Raw genomic sequence first — 6,688 nt, 5'->3', positions numbered from 1 at the left:
ATCGGAACATGCCGGGCACCTCCCTGGTGTCAGAGCTTTGACCCAGGCCCATTCTCTTGGACCTAGAGTGGTTACAGGTGGTATGGGTCTTTGTCAGGCGAGGCGGATCCCCCAACCTCTGGGTCGGTCGAGGCGGAGTCTCCCCCTAGAGGCCGGGCGAGGCGGAGCCAGCCCTCCGAGGTTGGGTGAGGTGGAGCCCACGGCCTCGGTGTCGGGCGAGGCGGAGCCAGCCCTTAGAGGTCGAGCAAGGCGGAGCCAGCCCTCCGAGATCGGGCAAGGCAGAGCCCGCCCTTAGAGGTCGGGCGAGTCAGAGCGCAAACCCAAGGGTCGGGCGAGGTGGAGCCATCCCTTAGTGGTCAGACGAGGCGGAGCCCATGGCCTTGGTGTCGGGCGAGGCGGAGCGCAAACCCAAGGGTCGGGCGAGGCGGAGCCCGCCCCCAGAGGCCGGGTGAGGCGGAGCCAGCCCTCAGAGGTCGGGCGAGGTGGAGCCCGCGGCCTCGGTGTCGGGCGAGGCGGAGCCCGCGGCCTCGTTGTCGGGCGAAGCGGAGCCAGCCCTTAGAGGCCGGGCGAGGCAGAGCCCGCGGCCTAGGTGTCGGGCGAGGCGGAGCCCGCCCCTAGAGATCGGGCAAGGCCGAGCCCACGACCTCGGTGTCGGGCGAGGCCGAGCCCGCCCCCAGTGGTCGGACGAGGCGGAGCTTGCGCACTTGGGGGTTGGTAGGAGCTATAGTCGCGCTCTTAACTGCTCGGATGAATCAATGTTGATGGTTATTAGATCCTCCCTTTTGGATACCCTAGTATTGATCCCCGACACAAGCCCCTCTCATTTTTTACAGGTTATTATATATTTATATTGTAACTGAACCAATTGCTCCTATGGTTTTTGGTTATTGCCACACTCGATCGCTCAGCTCACAATATTTCAACCAAGATTCATATTTTTTTCATGTTGAATCGAATGAAATACATTTACAACCCAGAGATGGACTTTGTAGTCCCTTCGTCTTGTGAAAGTAAACGACATGATAAAAAAAACTTGTCTCAACTATCTAGTGCTTCGTCTTGCGTCATCGGCTGAAACAAAGAAGAAAATAAGTCCTTTTTATGTTCTGTTTGTGAAAAATAAAGTTGACACCGGAAATAATTTTTGTTAATTAAACGTATAATTTCTAGGACGTAGCTACTGATAAAAAGGGTTGAAACTAAACTGTCAGGTAGACATAGACACTCCCTATCAGTAATCGCGCACGTCTTGAAGTGTGTATGTCCACGTTGTAAACTCGTAATCAGTCTTTTTTTTAACATTTATTTTTGATGTGCCATCAACCTGTAATGTGCGTCCACGTCGTAAACTCGTATCAGTCTTTTTTAACATTTATTTTTTGATGTGCCATCTACCTGTAATATACGACCGTAGGTTGTAAATGAGCCAAGCTCGAGCTAGCTTTTTGCCTCAAGTTTTTTTTTTTTTGAGTTAATTGTTGCCTCAAGTTTAAGCCTATTGGTGTGTCCGATCCGTAGACCGTAGCCAAGATCGATCTAAGCCTCAAGACCATCCAAACCTATCAGGACAAGCCTAAAATGAGTACATTGTCAGACTCCAGCTTTTCATTAGCTGTATTTAAGCTTGAGTAAAATCCATGGTCGGTTCTCGAACTTATTGCGGTGTGTCATTTTGATTCTCAAACTCATAAAATATGTTATTCTGGTTCTTAAACTCTATTTTGGTCTAATATTTATCCAAACCAACGTCAGCGTCGGCTCACAGCCCAACCAAGTTTATATATAGTAATAATTGGACTTGAGTCATTGTTTAATTTTTGGGTCCCGGGGAATTTGGACAACAAAAAATAGAATATATGGGTAATTTGGGTCCCTTAAAATTTATATAGTCTGTATAGAAGAACTGGTTGACGGACTAGTATGTATAATTGGAAAAAAGGTGCTCTATTTGTTTATTTTATGTTATAATATATAAGACTATTACATAGGATATGAGAAAGTTATTGCATCAGTTATTCATCCACATTTTTTTGAAAATTTTCATGCAACTTTTAATGTGTTCCTTTAGACGGTCTCCAACAGCCTAGCCATCACGGCACCCAAACCCAAATATACGTCGTCCATGTTGCTTTAGGTGAAAAAACGACGGTCCAACAAAGTACCCAAATCAAAGACCCAATTTACGTCGGAGTCGAGTGGAAACCCAAAAATGCCTTTGTCTCTCTCTTCGACCCAATTCTCTGCCGCGCCAGCACAACCGTTTCGCGGGAGGGGGAAGAAGAGGAAAGTGCTCGAGCTCGGAGGTGTGGCACTCAGTGCAGGCCTTGGCCTCGCCGGAGGCCGGCGGGCCCTCGTCCGGATCCAGCACCCCGCTCCACTGCTGCGTCGGCAGAAGAATGAAACAGACAGCGCGATTAATAAACACCCGCACCAATCCCGCATCCGGGACACAGATCGAGCGGGGAGACCGCGGATCGGAGCTCACCTTCTCAACAGAGGAGTCCATCTCCGGCGACAGGACCGACGGATCTACCACCGCAGAACCACTCCCTTCCTCCTCCGTCTCCAGCCTCGCGGAGTCCCCGGCCGAGCCCTCCGGCGCCCACCGCCACTCCCCCTGCGCGGATCTGGCCGCTGGACGTCGCGGAGGCGGCAGAGCGAACGAGCGGGCCACCGGTGAGGTGGGCGCCTTCGACGAGGGCGTCCACAGGCGGCAGGCACGGCATCACCCACGTCGGGCCCCGGTCGATCCGGGGACAGCCGAGCGATGGAGACGTGAAACCCTAGGCCGGCGTTGTCGTCTCGCCAGGGGCCGGCCGACGTGCTGGGGTAGGTCACCAGAAGAGAGAGAGAGGGCAAGGGGAGAGACCGAGAGAGGCAGAGGGAGAGAGGAGGTCGAGAGCAGAGAGAGAGGGAGGAAGGAGGTGGAGGGGGCCACCGGCATGCCACCCGCGAGGGCGTCCGTCGCCACGCCGAGGTCCGGGCACCGCCGAGGTGCGCTCGCGCCGCCGCCCTGTCCGTTTCGGAAGATCGGGAGGAAGAGAGGGAGGGGAAGAGAAGTGACGAGGGGAGAGAGAAAAGAGATGAAGAGATATTTTTACCGGTATACTGTAGATGACGGGGGAGTGATTTGCATTAGCTGCTGGAGAAGCTAAATTTTAAGTGCAGATCTTTTTTTTCTTTGTATGACCTAGACTGAAAATGAGTGTTGTGTTTAGGTTACGACAGTCTTATCACGGGACTCTTGATAGACTAGTTTCAATACGGAGTATTTTGATATGATATATAGGTACAAGGTGGGGCTGGCAGAGGTCATGCTCACACGTCACACCCCCGCCCACCCACTCCCCACCCCCTCAACATGCTGCTGTCAAAGCTTATTATGACTTTTTGACTAAAATAACCATTTTGTAGATTGTGAGATGAAATAGAAGTTTACATATTGGACTTAGTTTTTGACAATGTCATCAGCTATTGAACTAGTTGATAGTAGATAAGGCCATCAGCTATTAACTACAGAGATTAGGAGTATGTTTTGGTGCTAGATTCAATCGATAAACTTCAGCCGTTGGACTTAGGGCGCCTTTGGTGCGGCTTCAGGTGCTCCGTCTCTTCTGTCTCCAAGAATACTATACAATACTGCTTAGTACCGGGAAAACAACTTTGGCTCCTTAAAAAATGAACAGAGAAATAGAGGAGCTGAGGTTTGGGGGCTCCGTCACAGTACTAGTACAGCATTGGGCGGGAGCTGGAACCTGAGCCGGTTGGAGCCCCTCCAAATCGACCCTTGACAAGAAATTGGAGAGCCTGGGATGTATTTTCTGGTCAAGCAAACAATGTTTATCATGTCTGTTAAAAATCAGAGCCATTACTATTAGATGCACTTTAGCCGGCAGATCATCATGTGGTTTTGATTCATTGTAGCACCTCACTCTTCAGTCCTGACACAGCAAAGTTTCCTTTGTAACTGCCACATGCATGAAGTGCGTGTTGTCATGTGATTGTTTGGACAGTGTGGACGTATTCTCCTGCATAGCTAGCACGGTCCTCTGAGCAATTCCAACCGTGGGACAAAATATGAGTATTTAAAAGTTATTACGAGTGGTGATCAAGGGGCAACAGATCGACAGGGGGTCCTCATTTCTCTTTGTCGCCTGCTTCTGTGCGCTCTCACCGTAGAGGTAGGAGACGAAGCCCCAGAGGCAGAGCACCAGGGCGACGCCCTTCACCCCGTCAAACTTCTCGTGGAGGAAGATGACGGCGAGGACCTCCGAGAGCGGCAGGACAAGAGCGATCATGATGCCGGCAAGGAGCGAAGACGAGCAGACGATGAGCCCCATGATCCCCAGGTTGAAGAACTGCCAGGAAACGGCTGCAGAGATGAGCAGCGAATAGTAGTTGGTCTCGCCGAGCCCGAACGCAGCGGCCTCCCTTGGCACCGCCTGGAATTCCTCCATGACGGCCATGCCGACCAGGCACAGTACCGTGCCGGCCGCACCCATCACGGCCTGTACCTGCATCACCGTCGTGTACGAGGGAGGCGCTCTGGCGGCGGAGGCGCCGGGGCCAGTCCGGCGCGCGTACCTCGACATGGCGACCTCGAGGAGCGGCAGCACGAGCCCCATCAGCGCGGCCGAGGCCATGCACTAGGAGAACCCTGCCCAGTACGCCGCCCTCGACCTCGACCCTTCGCCCGCCACCTTCTCGTCGGACGACGGCCCGACCCCGAGGACCGCCGGGCCTACGGTGAGCAGGACGACCGCGTTGACCGAGAAGGGAGTGAAGCGGATCCCGGCGAACACGAACGCGCAGAGCGCGTTGAAGGCGAGCTGCGTCGCCTGCAGCAGAGACGACGTGGTCAGGGGCAGGGCCTGCGAGCCCAGCGAGTACGCGTAGCACGCCACCGCGAAGAAAACCCCCAGGACGGCCACGGCGCCAACGAGACGAGGCGGGAGGAGGTCGTCGGCGATACTGTAGCCGCCGTCCCTGTCCCTGCGGCGGCTACGGAGTAGCAGAGAGATGCATATGGGCGGGAGGAGGAGCGGCCAGCTGGACACCTGGATCATGGTGGAAAGCCACAGGCTCTGCCCGCCTTGGACGAAGTAGACACGGATGAGGAGCGATCCGCCGGCGCCGAGAAGGACAAGAAAGGCGCTGATTATGACCACCGGCGACAGCCGGTGGCCAGTTGGCATTGGAGCATTGCTGATGTCCTGCATATGGCCTCAGCTTTCGCGTAGCTCTACTTCTACTTCTACCTGTGGGATCGTCTCTCATCAGAACTCGGATTAGTTCTACCTCAGATTAGATGATAGCTTGTACCGTGCGTATATCATATATGCTGCGCGCGACAGCGACACTGGAACCATCACGAGCTGCGCATGGACACGTCCTCCGTTAGCGCCCGTCTAGTTTGGAGTGGAGTGCGTATGAGTCGTTAGGGCAAAAAATAATAGAGCAAGATATAAAAAAGGTAAAGGATGTGCTTTTCAAAGATATACTTGTACTTTGTCTCGCAAAAAAAAGATACTTGTACTTTAGACGTGTTTTTTTTTCAAAACGGAGAACTTATTGCACGATCAAATTAATCGGCCTGTACTATAATTGATAACGAGCTAGTAGCTATCTTTATTAAATTTAATTAGGATTAACTCGTCTTTATTTCAAATAATAAATCAAATAAATTATAAGGCTAGTCGTAATGAATGCTATATGCAATAAAGAAATAAATTCAATATGAGGAATTAACTAGAGATTGGCTCGTACTAAATATGTGGCTATTGTGTGTACATATTGCGACGTTAACAAAGATAGAAGGCCAACCTCAAACCACGCATCACGGCACAACCTTGGGTTTAAGTGGCTAGTCACGACGTGAGCAGCGCCAACAAAGGTTTTGCATGTCCAAATTGTAATAGGAAGATTGTACAATCTATAGAATCTTGACTCCCCATGGGTCTATGTCTGACAATCAAGAAAGAAGAAGAGTGAGAGTGAGGGATAACTGATCGAGGGATGGAAGAGGATGTGGGGGACTAAGACACAAGAGCGGGAGCGAGGGATGACAGGTTAAGAGAGATGAAATAAGTGGTTTTACAAGTGAGAGAACGGGGGAGAGAGTGACCGACTAAGAGGGGTGAACCAGATCAATGGACATATATTTGGGATTCTTTAGTCTTCTCTCCTAAGATGGCTTACAAACATTTGACAGGCTCACCACAAGTTCATCTGGTGTTTATTAGATGGCTTTGGAAGACTAGCTGTAAGAACAAGCGTAAGATTTTATTTTGGTTTCTTCTTCGAGACAAATTGAGTATTAGGCAGCTTTTGAGAAGGAGGAATATGTTTCTAGAAGACTACAATTGTGTTTTTTGTGCTACATCACCAACTGAAGAAACTGTCACACATTTGCTTCTCACTTGCCCCTTTGCACAGACCTGTTGGGCAAGCTTGGGCTTGCTGGTCCCCCAGTTTGAAGATCCATATGCCACAATTGTCATGTTTAGAACCCAGCTGCACTGTTCATTTGCTTTGGAAATTTTGATCACGATGTGTTGGAGTATTTGGTCAACGTTGCAAAGCCATCTTCAAGAGGGAATTTTCTCAAGTTATTCTTAGAGCAAAAACTGGATATGACCTTACTTTCAGGGATATTCAACCATCTCTTCAACATTGCAAAGCCATCTTC

The 6,688-nt window shown here is 50.9% G+C and overlaps 1 pseudogene; it reads right to left on the bottom strand.

Moving 5' to 3' along the window:
- Positions 1 to 3,380: 3,380 nt before the first annotated feature.
- On the bottom strand, positions 3,381 to 5,286 carry LOC136540506 (purine permease 3-like; annotated as a pseudogene).
- Positions 5,287 to 6,688: the final 1,402 nt, after the last annotated feature.

The sequence above is a fragment of the Miscanthus floridulus genome, chromosome 2 (genome assembly GCF_019320115.1).
Source record: "Miscanthus floridulus cultivar M001 chromosome 2, ASM1932011v1, whole genome shotgun sequence".
Lineage (NCBI taxonomy): Eukaryota > Viridiplantae > Streptophyta > Magnoliopsida > Poales > Poaceae > Miscanthus > Miscanthus floridulus.
The sequence above is the reverse complement of the archived record's forward strand: the minus strand, read 5'-3'. Positions and strand labels throughout refer to the sequence as shown.